This window comes from Peromyscus maniculatus, chromosome 1, assembly GCF_049852395.1.
Source record: "Peromyscus maniculatus bairdii isolate BWxNUB_F1_BW_parent chromosome 1, HU_Pman_BW_mat_3.1, whole genome shotgun sequence".
NCBI classification, from domain to species: domain Eukaryota; kingdom Metazoa; phylum Chordata; class Mammalia; order Rodentia; family Cricetidae; genus Peromyscus; species Peromyscus maniculatus.
In genome coordinates this window covers 177,312,328-177,328,890 of record NC_134852.1, presented here as the reverse complement: position 1 = coordinate 177,328,890, position 16,563 = coordinate 177,312,328, and the positions used below count along the sequence as shown (strand labels likewise).

The following is a 16,563-nucleotide window of genomic DNA, read 5'->3' as shown; positions in this document are numbered from 1 at the left end:
TCTGTGGCAGGAGTCAAACCCAGCCTCCACTGATAGATCCTAACAATTAGATACAAAGCCCTCCTATGCCATCTCTGACTTGGGTTAGCAGACTGTAACAAACTCTTTCATACCACTGGTAAGGCAGTTCAGCATGCAGTATCCAGAGCTGTAAGTAAGAACAAAAGGACTAACTTCAACAAACATTTCATTTTTGGAAATCTGACCCACATTCTTCATGGAAGGTCACATTGCTCAAACTAAGATTCCTTGTCACTTGGTAAGAACAACTCTGCCAATTTTATTGGATGAAATTCCCTGGGACTGGCATTACAGATGACTGAACTGCCATGTGGATGCCGGGAATCTAACTGGTGTCCTCTAGAAAAGCGACCAGTTCTCTTGTCCACTGAGCTACCTCTTTATCCCCAAAGACAGTTTTAGTAAGAGCACATTCATATAAATGTCATTAAAGAGATTTATAAACATGAAAAGATATATAGGCTCAATCTAATGAGAAAGGCAATTGCGTGTGTGTGTGTGTGTGTGTGTGTGTGTGTGTGTGTGTGTGTGTGTGTGTACGTGTACAGGAAAAACCTTGAATTAATAAAATGACAAAACATGTTCTCTCCTTCTCTCTCTGTGCACGCGCACATGCGTGTGCCTGTGTGTGTGTGTCTATGTGTATGTGTGTGTGTGTCTGTGCCTGTCTGTCTGTCTTTTTAGTTTTTCAAAACAGGGTTTCTCTTTGTAGCCCTGGCCATCCTAGAGCTCACTGTATAGATCAGGTTGGCCTCGAACTCACAGAGATCCGCCTGCCTCTGCCTCCCAAGTGCTGGGATTAAAGGCATGTGCCACCACCACCCGGTTAAGGCCCTTATTTTTACAACTGACCTACAAACAATCTTGAGAAACTCAGACCAGCACTCAGCTTTACTCTGGCATTTTCTAGCAATGACATTATCCAAATGTTCTCTGCAACCGGGAACTCATTTTCAAAGGAGCCCCAGTTACCTTAGCAGGGCCAGATCCTGGGGACCTCACAAGGATTTCCTTCCCAGCTAACCTTGAACCGTCCTTTCCTCCTGCCCACTTCCTTCACTCCAAGGTCATGCCTTCCCTCCTCTTTTCCGAGCACTTGTCTGTAAATACTACCTGAGATAGAAGCTCCTTCCTGTTCTACCAGGGGGAGTCTGACACATACTCAAACAACTACAAAAGGCCAAAGAAAGTTCCAGAAGAGAAGAACTAATGTACAAGAAGGAACGTGTTGTCAAGCTTGGATCACAGGTGTAGAAAAGGCAAAGGCCAGCCAGGGCACAGAGTGGGCACTTCTCTATTGAAGGACGCAACTGTGACTTCACTTGGGACCATCTAAGCCTTCTGGGTCATGCTTAAAAAAACTGATGCATTTTCTATCTCAGAATATTACTGTGGTTCAGTTTCGTAAAAATAGTCTTTGTCTTTTCAAACATTTGGTCTTTCTCCTGTCTTCAAAGACTGCCAACAGAAGTCTACAAATCAGAAAATTATATACATATTCTTTCTTTCTCTCTTTTGACAGTCTTTTGAAGTTTGTGAGGAATTTTGAAATGGATGACCTTTGCACGACTCTAAAGTATGCTGAGATATGATGAAATTAGGGACTGAATATTTAACCTCAGTTCAAGTATCCTTCTTATTGTGGTCACCTCCCTCAGCCTGGGTAGCTACCAATTTTAAGCATAGTTGTTTTGATCTTTCCAATTAAAAACCATCACCCACCCCTGAGTTTTCTAAACTTAGAGGAAAAAAATTAAGACTCAACACAAGTCAAAGATAATAGTTACTGTAAAAATTCAGAACATAACAAATTAAATCAATGACAACTGCAAAAATATTACAAAAAAAATTCTCAGGGACTTTAACAGTTTTGGAACAGGCCAGACAATACTCAAGGCAGTACTTAATCTGAGAAAAATGTTGAGTGCTATCAATAAATTTTCCCCTAAAGGCTAAGGAAAAGATACAGGTACCTGTAAATTAAAAAAAAATAAAAATAAAAATAACATGAACAAAGTAAGTAAAAATACTTTTCATATCATTAATAGATCCTCTATTTACAAATTCATCTGATCACTAAAATTTACTTGTGATGCCAAATCAATAAATGTGCAGTCCACCCAAATGCTTGCATTATTCTGCACAGATTCCCAGGTGAGGTCAAAGGAGGCTCTATCCACCTTCTTTCAGCTCTGTTGCTGTATGTAAACATCCTTTGTCACACAACCTTTGAGGGGCTTTTGTAGATGATTTTACTGTCTAGACTTGACCTTTTCTCCAACCCTCTCTCTGGACCACACTAACCCTTCGACACCTGCTTCCTTGACATGCCTACTACCTTTGTACGGGTCCAGCTACAGACGCATTTCCTAGGTAGCCTTAGACACCTCTTAGACTGACTGTCTTCTTAACCCATGGATTGCATTATTTTTGTGAGCAATCTCCTGAAGTATCTGTGTCTTCCATCACATGACCATACCTACATTTCTGTCTGTTTAAAATTCAGTTTTCAATAGCTCCCCAAAACAATTCCCCACCTTAAAGTCTAGGACATGAATATTTCCTCCATTGTTGCTCAAGGAGCCTTTAAATGTTCTGATATGACAGTTGTATATACAGATGCAAATACATACAGTGTAGATACACATATGAATAAGAAACACATGCTAGGATCCCAGAACTCCATTTTCAAACCTGTTATTACAAAAGACTTCCAACACATGTAATAATGAGGAGACTACATAGGAATTCAACACACAGTGAGCTGCAACAAGTATGATCTTTCTCACCTAGCCCTTTTTTGTTCAGTTTCTTTGAAGATTTAGTTTTATGTGTGTGAGTGTTTTGTGTGTGTACCTCATGCACACCTGTGCCCAGAGGCCAGAGAGGGCACAGGATTCCCTGCCAATGGACATTACAAGTGGTTGTGAGCCGCCATGTAGAGGCTGGGAATCGAACCCAGGTCCTCTGTCTGCAAGAGGAGCCAATGATCTTAACCACGGAGACATCTCTCCAGCCCTTTGCTATTATTACATCTTAGAGAAAAAGTAAGCTGCCTCTTAACCTTCAAGAACATCCTTGTCATAGCCGATAAAGACATTTGCTTTAACATAACCACATAGTTATGTTAACTATCAAACCTAAGAAAACCTATCATTTCTCTGGAGAGCCATCTGCATAGGAATTTTTATTTTCAAGCTGTCGTTATGGTGCATTTATTCAAGAACCTAAACAAAGTCCCCCATTCCCCAGCATAGAGACTGAGATTCGCCTGAGACTAATGCAGAAAAGCACCACAGAGCTCGAACAAACAACAGTTCACTCGACCAGAAGAATTAGGTTGGAGGATTGCCCCCAAGAAAGTGAAAAATAACAAAACCTCAACAAAACCTCAAACTATTCAGGACAACACAAAGCAGGGCAAGAACCCAAGGGCTCCACACAGGCTGAAAGTGGAGAGAGAGAGAGAGAGAGAGAGAGAGAGAGAGAGAGAGAGAGAGAGAGAGAGAGAGTAATTGGGTAAGTGATTGAATTATCTTAGTGGCACCAAGGATCCAGCTAGAAAACTCACACTTCAGACCCACTGAGTACTGAACAGCTTTTGAAAGGGGAAGCCTTCCAGACACAACGCCTAACTTAGTTCATTTCCTAAACCTCCGTGTCATAAGCACCCTTGTACATCACAGCACCTTCACAACTGGGCTACAAGTTCAAAAGGTTCCTGGATACAAAGTTGTATTTTATTTCCCCAAAGAGACCAAGATAAATAGTGCCTGAAATGGATGACAGTGGTGCAAATGACTATCTCTTATTCGTCCCTAGTTCTTGGATTTTTCTAGAAAAGAAAAGAAACATGGCCCTCAACTTACCAGGATGACAGTTAACAGTACAAGTGACCAAGAGGATACTTCGGAACCGTATGTGAAGATTACTATGATCACACCTGATTTACAGATGGGGAAACTGAGGCCTCAGGCGCCCTGACACAGTCAGGAACATGTCTCATAACTGATGGCACCGAGACTCCAAGGCCAGAGACCAAGATTCAAGCCACACTCAGCCAGAGGTCAGTACAGCTCAGCTGTCAATTTTCAAACACTTCCCTCTATCTCAGACAGACAGACAGACACACAAGAAAGCTTTTACATGCTCAACAATTTTAAAAAGAAAGAAAAATAAGTTAACTAACAATGAATTCAAGTATTTTTTTTCTCTCCCACTTTCACATCTGTGTGTGGTGGGGGTCAGGTGTGTACACACGTGTGTTTATGGAGGCCAGAGGCTGACGTCAGCGATCCTCCTCAATCCCTCCCCCACTGGAATGTGCAGATTCAGCTGGACATTCTTGTCAGCATGGACAAGAACCCAAGATCCTGTCTTCAGGATGATGTCCCCTGCAGCTGGAGTAAACAGATGCGTAGCACCATGCTCGGCTGTTACTCGGAGGCCAGGGCTGTGACCTCAGGCCCTTACAGGACCAGCAAGCACTTTATTAATTGAGCCATCTCTTGCTCCTGTTTGCTTTACTCCAGCTGGCTACAGAGCTGAGGAGGGACTTCCATCCGCCCCTTCCATCTCTGCCTCTCAAGTGTTGGGATTCCAGGCATGCACCACCACGCCCAGTTTTATAGGGTGCTAGGGATCAACCTAGGGCTTGTGCATGCTAGGTTAACAACACTTTACCAACTGAGCCCCACACTCCAACCTCCCTTTCTCCAATTTGACATTTAGTATCAGAAGTAATTTCAGATTCCCTCTCATTCATAAAACACAAATTTGGAAAATGCTTTTGTATTCAGTAACATTTGTCTTCCCACCAAGCTCAACCCAAATAGAATCTAGAAAAACTGTAGAGCTGTGACCTACCTCCCCCACCAACTTCACGGTAACATTTTAATTAGAGTGCTATGATTAAAAAAACTAGTTGCCTTAAGTATAGCTCTGCAAAAATTCTAACGATCACGTTCCACATGACCAGGGATGTTTGTGTACACACAATTAATGACGGTGTTGTAACAGCAGGAAGGTTAAAGTTGTTTTAATTCTAAACCGTCCGTATGTTATCACCACCCAAGGGTAACTTCAGCAATTCAAAGGAGTTTTTCCCTATTTGTATTTTAAGAAGCACTTTTATTTTTTTTAAACCGCTTATGCGCTGGGAGCACACAGATCTTGTCCAATCCTGAACTTCGTATGCTGGTACAAGTCTGGACACATCACATCTGGAGGAATTCCTTAAGGCTTCCTCGCACCAGCCTCTGTGATTTCAGCTATCCAGCTACTTCTCAGTCACCGCAAGGAGGGAGGGAGGGGAAACTCCGTCCAGCTCTTGTGGGCAAAACACCCCAGAGGAAGGACCGCCACACAGACCCCTCCACCCTGAGTAAACTAAACAGATGTTATGCCTAATTGGTATCTGAATCTGTCTTTTTAGTTTTTTTGTATCACCCCCTACACACACATACACACACACACACACACACACACACACACACACACACACACACACACACACCAGTAGACCAAGCTGGCCTGGAACTCAGAGATCCACCTACCTCTGTACCAGCACACCTGGCTGGTATCTGAATCTGGACTTATGCTGATGTTTAGTCATTTGATTCTTTTCAAGGAGTGTGCATGCCCTTGCCTAGTGCCTAGCAGAACAGAATGGAAGGGTATAGTCATCCTAGAATGCACAGGATGTGTGCTCATGCTTCTGTGTCAGGTGCCCTCAGCTGTAAGGGGATGGGGTGGACTCTTCCACCTTCTACCTAACAGTAGTACTGGCTCCATGCTGGCTGCATGGAGTCCTTGCCTCACCCCGACCCTGGTGAGCACCTGATTCACTTGTTATTGGTTACAGTGTAGCTAGAATTGGGAACTGGGTCTCTCTGGGGATCAGGACTGGATCATCTTATTTCATTAGTACTGTTACTGTCCAGGAGCCGTCTCAGTCCTAACCAGTGGTGCTCAGAGTGTGTGCCCCGCAGCATTATCTACAACGGCAGTTCAGTCAAGCTGGCACATTGAGTTAACGGAGCAAGCTTGGGTATGTTAACTGCCACTTCCAGGTATGTCTGTGAATCTGCTTCTGCAAAAAGACCTGCATGAGCTTGAAGACCTTATGGAGCAGACGTCTCTCAACCATGTGGATAGGCATCCAAATCACAGCAGAAATGAAGGAAAGGAAAATCACCTCTTAGCTCAAATCTTGTTGTGCTGGCTAGTTTTACGTGGACTCTGACACAAGGTAGTCATTTGGGGGAAAGGACTCTCAGTTGAGAAAATGCCTCTGTCAGATTGCCTGTAGGCAAGTCTGCAGGGCATTTTCTTGATTAATGATCGACATGGGAAGGCCCAGCCCATGGTGGTGCAGTAGGCAGGGCCGACCTGGACAGGTAGCCCTGGATGCTGTAAGAAAGCAGGCTGAATTAGCCAAGCAAGGGTTGAGCATGGGCTTTATTCCCAGCACTCGGGAGGCAGAGGCAGAGGCAGAGGCAGGCCGATCTCTGAGTTCAAGGCTAACGTGGTCTACAAAGCAAGTTCCAGGACAGCCAAGGCTACATAAAGAAACACTGTCTTGGGGGGGGGGGGAGGAAGAAGAAAAAGAAAAGAAAAGACACTAAGAAAGCAGGCTGAGCCAGCTGTGGAGAACAGGCCAGTACAGCAATACTCCTCCATGGCCTCTGCTTCAGTTCCTGCCCTGACTTTTCTTCATGACAGACAGAGATGTGGAACTATAAGCAAAATAAACTCTTTCCTTCCCAAGTTATTTTTGGTCACAGTGTTTGATCATTTCGATAGGAACGTAACCGAGGCACTTGCTTTCTCTGCCCTTGGACTTTGGGGCTCATGGTCCTCAGACCTTCAGACTCCGTCCAAGACACGCACCAGAGGCTCCCCTTACACATGGTGGATTTTGGGACTTCCGGGCCTCCCCAGTCACATGAGCCAACTCCTCTCATATCTACAGGTGGACAGACCAAGAGTCATCAGAAATGCCAGCTCTCAAGCCAGACACAGAAAATGCTAGACTGGACTCAGAAACCCCATACTTTACACATCAGTCCCCCAGAGGACTCAGCCAGGCATAGAAATCTGAGGGTCCCTTCTAGGAGTGACATATTTGAAGGTCCCATTCCCTCAGATTGCCATGGTATTTGGGTTTAGTTTTCACTAAATCTATTAGGTGCTGTTTATTGATTTTCTAATATTCCTTTGAAAGTAAAGTCAAATAAAAGGAAGGTTTGAACTTATCAAAAGTGGCAAAGAATGATGTCAAATTTAGGGACTGGCTGTCATTTTTCCCTCACTTGGGCTCTGGAATGAAGTTCTTCCTCGAGTTTAGAAGGGCATACCTCTGCTTACATTTATTTGCCAGATTCATTGTAAAGGCAATGCCCAGGACCGGCCTAAACAGCTGAGGTCTCAGCTCCAGCATGGCCCACCTAGGGACTCCTGGGAAACTCAGTCTCTGGAACCTCAATTTCCAAACATGTAGATGAAAAATCAAATAGTCACACAGCCCTCGGCATGGAGAAGTCCTGAGAATGAGAGGGTCTGACGTCTACTGTCACCTGGTCCCGGGGACTCAAGAGACTGAAGCAGGGGGATAAGTGACCTCAACTCAAAAGAGGGAAATAGGAAAGGAAGGAGGGTGGGGAGGAGGAAACGGGAGAGAAAAGGGAATGTGGGAGGAGCAAAAGCAAAGAATCTTACTGTCTGGCACCAGCCGGCCTCCGTGTCCAACAATAATTCTATTACCATCAGCTAACAGTTTAGTTCAACTTTAAATGCTTCTGAACATACCCGAGTCCACAGAAGACAGGGATGCAAACATCTAAACTGGTTTTGGTTTTGTTTTTTTTTTACATGAAATATCAGTAAATGATTATTAAACTGGGAGGAGAGGAACAAAGTCAGTTACATTTATTTCTAACCAAGGCATCCATAAAAGAAAAATGCTTTATTCTGGGCTGGATATTCAAAAAGTAATAAGACAAACAAACAACAAAATCTACAAAAGCAGCGTGTAAGCCTTCCAACCCCAAATACTGTGCTCACGAGAAAACCCCGCCTAAGATTTTCTTTAAAGATCCTTAAACTGCCCTGAGGGGAAAGCCAGGGCAAAGACCTGACAGAGTGGTCAAGGATGTGACTGGAAACATTTTTTTAATTATATTTTGGCTGAAGTGGAAGGCAGGCAACATTCCAAACTGGAGTTCACTCAGTGGGTCTTTCCCTGCCTTTTGGGGGCTAACATTACAATGTTTCATATTACAATCAAAAGATCAAAACACCAGCTATAAAGAAGTCACATAAGGATCTTTTAAATTTGTACTAGGTTGCTGGGAGTGCACGCCTTTAATCCCAACACTCAGGAAGCAGAGGCAAGCTGATCTCTTGGGGTTTGAGGCCAGCCTGGTCTACATATTGAGACCTTGTTTAAAAAAAAAAATCAGAGGCAGAGGCAAGCGGATCTCTGTGAGTTCGAGGCCAGCCTGGGCTACCAAGTGAGTTCCAGGAAAGGCGCAAAGCTACACAGAGAAACCCTGTCTCAAAAAAAAAAAAAAAAAAAAAAAAAAAAAAATCAAGGGAAAAAGCTTAACTATACACTGGACTGATATAAGCATCATTGCCAAATAGTCCTTTCAATGCTGAAGTGGGAATGGATCTGGGTGGAGTCCTCGGCTGGTCATTCACATGATGAATTCTACCATAGCAACCACATAATCCCAATCTGTTCCTCAAGCAGGGCAGAGCCCCCTTCCCACCTCACGGCCTTTACAAATGTCCCACAGTTATGCCAGAGTGCCCTTCACAGAATTCCAACCTTCACATGCTAATTCTATTAATCCTTAGGTGTCCAGTCTCCTCTCGGGAATGCTCGCCCGGTCTGAACTAGGATATGGCCTCCCATTTGAGCCCCCTTTACTCATTGCCCGTCAGGAACTTTGTTTAGTGTTTGATTCGCTGCGCTGGGAGCTGCCGCTGGCTGTCACCGTGCCTGTCCTTGGCTGTGTCCCTGACACAAGCTCAGGGTCTGGTGCACAAAAGAGAGTCATTTCAACAGTCCTCTGGACACCATCTTCCTTCCCAAGTCACAGTGGTCAGCTAACTTCAAAGAGAAAGGTGAACACAGATTGTCAGACTCACCAGCGTCAGAGAGTGAAACCTTCCAAGAATCGCTCTGGTTTCCGGAAGAATGAAGAAAAAGATAAACAAGCGTGAGCCTTTGTCATTGAAATGACCCGCTGACTTCAGGTTAAAGATTCTATCTCGGAATCCAGGGGAGAGGTGACTCGGCAACCAAGAGCACTTCTGTGTTCTCCAAGAGGATCTGAGTTCTGTTCCCAGCCCTCACTCACATGGTGGCTAACAACGGCCTAAATCCAGTTCCGGGGCATCTGACACTCTGGAGACACCTGCATACACAAGGTACTCAGACATACGTGCAGGCAAATACTCATACACATAGAATAAAAATAAGTAACACCTTAAAATCCTTTGAATCAAACCTATAGAACACAATAACCTAGTATACGGAATCTGGTCCTACATCTCATCATGGAAGATGCTGTACCTCCCAGATGGACAACCTCATACGGTGAACAGGGGACAGGGTCACACTATGTAGCCCTGGCTAGTCTGACATGGATACCAGGCTGGCCATGGGCTCAGGGAGATCCACCTGCCTCTCTCTGCCTCCCCAGTGCCTGGATTATCATGTGTCTCTCACCTTTTCCATGCTTAGAAAGTTCCCTGGGGTGGAGGAGTAGCCACTTGGGATTCTCCCATCTTGGTTTCCCTGAGGCTCACACTCATGTTACCCTCCTTGTCCTGACACGCGGTTTAGCTGGGCACTGCCTCCCTCCTTGCCCTGCTCTTCACACATTCCCAAGGAGTCACCCATGGCTTTCTCCTATGGCCACACGACTCTTCCCGACTTCCCCTTATGCGCTCCTGGACTCAAGGCTCAAAGTGCATGATACTTAGGAGACTGGACTGGGCATCGACTCCTAAAGCTGGGAGTCTGGGAAAAGGAGAAGGGAGGTTAAATAAAGTAAAGTAAAACTATAGGCAATCCAGAGAAAAGAAGGGGGAAAAAATAGGGTAGAAAATCAAATAGGGTGTCAGGCAGTGGTGGCGCACGCCTTTAATCCCAGCACTCAGGAGACAGAGGCAGGTGGATCTCTGAGTTTGAGGCCAGCCTGGTCTTCAGATCGAGTTCCAGGACATCCAAGGATACACAAAGAAACAGAGAAACCCTGCCTCAAAAAACTAAAAAAAAAAAAAAAAAAAAAAAAAGGAAAGAAAATTGGGTAAAATGGAGTCATTAGGGAGGGAAGACGTGGGTGGGTGCCTCTCTTTCCTAATCCACCTCTTCCCTGCTCTCCCTCCAGCTAGCAGCTGCCTCCCCCCTGCTAAGGAGCGTCTAGGTCACTTCCTTGGCTTTTGGAGAAGGTGGTTTATTTGTTCCTGCTGCTTAAGCTCAAGGGATGATACAGTTTAAGATCTACAATTAGGTTCACTGTGGTTGTGGGAGAAAGGAGTGGCCAGAAACGTTAGTAGATGACAGGCTCTGGTTTTTTGTAATAAACATCTTAACAGCTTTCATTAAAAAAAGTTAGAGATGGAAGCTTCTGCTTAGAATCATTAATATCTAAAACAATACTGAAAATTACAGCTGTCACTGATGAAGGCTGTTTACCCCAGCTCTGTGTGTGTGTGTACACACACACACACACACACACACACACACACACACACACACACACACACACGTGCCCGCATGTTTTCCAACACACACTTGCAACTCTGACTATCTTGCATCCCATTTGATGGTATCGAACTGCCAGCATTCCACAGGCACCCACACATGAAAGCAAGTCCTTGATTTCAATAGCCTCAGAGTTAAACTAGAAAAGACTAAAATCCACCAAGTTTTTCCCAATGCTCCATCTACTTTCTTAGGTTTGTTTCCCTGGGGACCTTTCTGACCCACGGCTTTGTGTGCCCCACCCCCACCCCAGCCCCAATTAGGCATCGTTTTACCCTCTGGAGGCTGTGGGGGAGGGGGGGGATGAAAGCAGCCCCAGGAAGAACTAGGCTGGCTTCCTCCACACAATAGCCAGCCACCTGCACAGGGATTTAGTCCCCCACTTCCTAGTTCCTATGTCCTGGAGTCACTGCTGCCGGTCGCCTGGAGAACAAGGAGAAAGAACAAAGGGGCCAGGTGGCCAGGACAGAGGGAGGATGGGGACTCTTCATTGTCACACGCCCCCAGTGCAGCCTGTGGATTGAGGAAGCCAGGTTACTCCCACCTCAAATTGTGTGTGTGTTGAGACAGCTGTTGGAGCCAGAATAGGGAAAAGAAAATGAGTCCTTTTTAAAGTCTTCCCAGACATTCGCTCTACAGCAGCAGTTCTCAACCTTCTGGGGTCAAATGACCCTTTCCCAGGGGTTGCACACCACATGTCCTGCCTATTAGATATTTACAATTCATAACAGGAACAAAATTACAATTATGAAGTAGCAGTGAGATAATTTTATGGCTGGTGGTCACCACCACATGAGGAACTGTATGAAAGGGTCGAAGCATTAGCAAGGTTGAGAACCACTGGTCCAGAGGAAGGGATACTTCTCACCATGAGATAGAGCCTGTCTTGAAATACTGTGGACTTTCCTCCACCGATTTAGTTTAATTCTGGCATGAAAAATTCTTCTTTCAAGAGCTGGGTGTGAGGGGCTAGAGAGATGCTCTTCCAGAGGACCAGGGTTCAATTCCCAGCACCCACATGACAGCTCACAACTGTCTGTTACTCCAGTTCTAGGGGAGCCGATGCTCTTGGCAAAACATCAATGGGGGGGGGCAGACATGACACAAAAGCTGAGTGTGATGATGAACATCTGAAACCCCAGCACTCAGGAGGCTGAGGCAGGAGGATTGAAAATGCTGAAGACTAGCTACACTAGATATAGAAAGTACAAAGTTAAAAAAAAAAAAAGTACAAGCTAAAAAAAATTAAATAAGCTAAGTCATCCACGAGCATGAGGCTCCATCCATCACTTGCTGCTTAACATTCTGTCCAAAGGGCAACATCTGCGATGCTGGGAGGCTGGGGAGAGGGGTGGGTGGGTGGGTGGGTGGGTGGCTTAGATTGGCAGCTGGCATGCATTCATGTCCAGTCCAAGAAGTTGAGATTTACAAAGGGTTCTGATCAGCCATTCACTGGTCTCTAGAACGCTTCATAATAATAGACCAGGAGGAAATATCAAAGTAGGACACAGGAAGAAATGAAACCATAGGCCAGTTAAGTTGAAAATTCACATATACCCCTCTATTTTCCAGTGGAAGGAATAACAAAGAAAGGAAGACATTTCCTTCACATTTTTGATGGAATTAAAAGAAGGCTATTAACTTCATATTATCCCATCTATAATTTGATGTGAAACATACACAGTTCTTCAGCCAGATTATAAAACTCCTGTCACTCACACTACTTACACACACTTCCCCTTATAGAATATCTTTATCACATAAAGGTAATGTGATCAATATAAAACTTTTAAAATCCTAATCAGAAAAATTTCAACAGCACATTAAAATATGATATGTCATGAGCAAGTTGGTTTCATTCCAAAGCTACCTTTAGATAAATTAAAAAGAAAATAAGGTAAAACGGTCTATAAATAGACTCAGGGACAGAAATCCAAGTTGTCAGTACAAAGGCAGAAAAGGTCTTTGCAAAATCCAAACACCTTCATTTTAAAAGCCCTGCAGAAACTCAGCCTAGAAGAACACACCTAAATACAATAAAGGCTCTGCATGATAAGCCTATAGGTAACATTATAACTGCAAATTAAACTGAAAATCATTTTCTCTAAAATCAGGAATGAGTCAGGGTAGTCACACTGTATACTAATTCAATGTCATACTAGAAGTCCTAGCAAGATCAATAAAATAAGAGCAAAATAATTAAAGGGATACAGACAAGAAAGCAGGAAGTCAAATCACCCCCATTTACAGACAATGGTCTTTGGGCTTAAAGACCCTAAAGCAGAAATTCTCAACCTGTGGGTCACACGCATCAGAAAAACCTATTTCCAATGGTCTTAGGGACCCCCATCCATAAATGTATTTTCATTGCTACTTCATAACTGTAATTGTTACTGAGCAGTGTCTCAGTTCCTAAGGCCATCGGAAATATGTGTGTTTTCTGATGGTTGCAACCCCCAGGCTGAGAACTGCTGCCCTAAAGACTCTCCCAGAAAACTCTCAGATCTAACATGTTCAGAAAAGCAGCAGGACACAAAATCAAAATACAAAAATCAGTACCTTTTCTATTCCTCAATAATGAACAAACCATGAAATAAGTCAGGAAAACAATCCTGTACACAATAGCTTCAATAAACAAAATACCTACAAATAAGTCTAAAGGAAAGAATTTAACTAAAATCTAATGTTAACACTGAAGAAAGAAGCTGAAGATGATTAAGCTATCCCCTGGGTCCAGAGAAGCATGATTCATATTCAAAAAATGGATTTACCATGGAAAGCAACCTATTAAAAAAAAACCCTATCAATATTCCAATGACATTCTTCACACAAACAGGAAAAAAAAGTCTTAAAAAATAAATTAAAAAAAAAAGTTCTAAAGTTCACATGTAAACACAAAAGATCCCAAATAGTCAAAGCAACCCGGCACAAAGAGTGAGGCTGGAGATGCCTCAACACCATAGGAAAATGGCGCACAACCAGACATCTAGAATGGGAGGAGAAGGACCCAAAAGTAAACTCAGACAACTATATCCATCTCAACTGTTTGTTTCGAAACAGGGTTTCTTTGTGTGGCCTTGGCTGTCCTAGAACTAACTCCATAGACCAGGCTGGCCTCAAACTCACAGAGATCCCAAGTGCTAGGATTAAAGACATGTGCCACCACTGCCCGACACAGCCACCTCATTTTTAACCAAGAATATACCTTGGAGAAAAGACAAGACAAGCTGTTTCTGGTCTGTTTTGGTTTTAGCTTTTGGACAGCAAAGGAAACGACATAATGAGGAGATAGCATATACAACAGGGGAGAAAAACCTTCGCCAGACACTTACTAGGGGATTAATATCCACAATATATGAAGAACTTAAAGATTAAACATAAACCAAACAAATAACCCAATTAGTAAGTGGCCAAGTGAACTAAACAGACGGTGCTTCAGATAAGCATAAGTAAGCAACAACATATGCTTAATATCCTTAGCCATCGTAGAAACGTGTATCAATAGTCACTGCAGGCCAATGAGATGGTTCAGCGGGTAAAGGTGCTGGCCACCAAGCCTGATGTCGTCTCTTCTATCCCCTAAACCCACACAGTGGAAGGAGAGAAGGAACTCCAAGTTTTCCTGACCGCCACATTGTTGCTCATGGCAACACACATTGACATACACGCTTATACACCAAAACTAAATAAATGGAAAAATATTAAAATTACTTGTAATTAGGGTCAGAATAGCCACCCTGAAAACAAAGGCTGGAAAGGATGAGAGAGGAGAGGGAAGCCATCCTTACACACTGCAGCTGAGAACGTAACCGGTCCAGCTGCTATGGAAGTCAGCACGGAGGGTCTACTGAAGAAAACAGGTATGTTAGCGGGTTGGTCGTGCCTATCTTGAATCTCAACAGCTGTCATCAACTGCCTCACTCTCAAGAGATCTGGCCTATTTACAGTCCTTGTGGAGGAAGAAAGAACTTCACAAGATCCTCATGTGGTCCAGCAACTCCCAAGGTTATAGAAGCAGAAAACAATTGCTTGGTATGTGTGTAGGGGAGGGGGGGGCTGGGGGGGCAGCGGAGATTGGATACTTGTCAGTCATGAAGGTGCCCAGGGGACTCAGTGGTGCAGTTATCACTGCAAGCTACCCAAGCTGTGGGAAGAACTCTTCTCTGCTGCAGCTTCCCCTTAGTAGCCCAGGTTCCTGGTGATATGACCCGTTCTTTATAACTAACTTGGGTATACCCACTCATTCACCATTGACCAATTGGTCACCATTGACCATTGGTCTGTCAGTAGTGGCCTCCCAGTCTGGGGTGAATAGCCTTTTTCTTCATATTATCCCAGGAAAAGTCAAGTGACAACTACCAGCTCATTGAAGTTCAGCACTCTGAGACTTCTAGATACATACACAGAGAATTCTAAGTCAGCATCTCATAGAGATTCTTGCATACCTACATGCATTCGTATGCATTTATGTAAATGTATATATATGCATATATATGCATGAAAATACAAATGTAGCTGGACGTGGTGGCACATGCCTTCAACCCCTACACTAAAGAGGTGGGCAGATCTCTGGGAATTGGAGGCCAGCCTGGTCTACAGAGGGAGTTCCAGGACAGTCAAGGCTACAGAGATACCCTGTCTTGAAAAACCCAAAAGGAAAAGAAAAGAAAATACAAATGTTAATGACCACAAAAGTAAAAATGGCCCTATTTTGGGGGCAAACAGGGAGAAAGCGTCGTCGAGAAAGGGGGAGATATCACAAAAGTACATGATACATACCCAAGAAACCATCAGAACGAAACCCATTATTCTGTGCAATGAATATACACTAATGAATGCAATTACTTTAATTATTAGAGAAATTTGCCCCTATTATTTTTTTTTATTAATTGAAGACGGGGTCTCTCTGTGTACCTCTGGCTGTGCTGGAACTCGCTCTGTAGACCAGGCTGGCCTGGAACTCACAGAGATCCACCTGCCTCTGCCCCCTGAGTGCTGGGATTAAAGGCATTCACCACTACTGCCAGGCCAACTATTAACTTTTTATCACATCCTTCCTTATTGTTCGATATGCAACTGTGTACATGTGAACGCATGACGAGATTAGTGGGTTTTTCTTTCCTGCCTGGGGAACCGAACCACCACCTTCTGCATGTTAGGCGAAACAGAACCACTGAGTGCTAGTCCAGCACTTCGTGTACTTTCACTTTGAAGTAGTGTCTTACTAAGTTGCCCAGGCAGGCCTTGAACTGACAATCCTCCTGCCTCAGTCCTGTGGCAGCAGGCTCAGCTCCTCTGTCGGATTTTGTCACATGACTCACAAACACTATTTTGTAAATAAGTACTGGATCATTTGTGTTCTCTTCTCATATGTTCTTGGCGAGTATTCCTGTGGTTTACTGTTAAAAATAGACCTGGGAAGCCCATGGGGACATCTATACCAGCACCGAGGTATAGATAGGTATAGACAGGCGGGTCAGTATCAAGTTCACCTGTATCAAGTTAGACAAAGGGACTGTCTCGTTAAGCAGCAGTCCTTAGGAATGCCTCCTAGGTTAATACCAAAACAGAAAGGGAGGCAGGGCTGGAATCCTTTCCTAGATAATCGACTAGCTGCCCAAGGGAGAAAACCCTTTATGGGCCACCTTCACTAGTTGCTCCTAATATAAATGGCAATGACTACTAACATCATGTGTGTCCACAATATAATTATAAAGGGTTTTTTAATACATGTAAGAAGATTTAGTCAAGTTAAAAAGCAT

The 16,563-nt window shown here is 43.9% G+C and overlaps 1 protein-coding gene across 7 annotated transcripts in view; it reads right to left on the bottom strand.

Moving 5' to 3' along the window:
* Positions 1 to 16,563, bottom strand: part of Kank1 (KN motif and ankyrin repeat domains 1) — a 205,128-nt gene that overhangs the window by 152,439 nt on the left and 36,126 nt on the right. The window contains exon 1 of one of the 7 annotated variants that reach the window (XM_042262098.2): positions 9,178 to 9,446. The exons of 5 other annotated variants lie outside the window; for them this stretch is intronic. The gene's annotated coding sequence lies outside the window, so the exon portion shown is untranslated. Of the gene's footprint in view, positions 1 to 9,177; positions 9,447 to 16,563 lie in introns of those variants that run through there. One more of the 7 variants, XM_042262109.2, reaches the window with a different exon arrangement.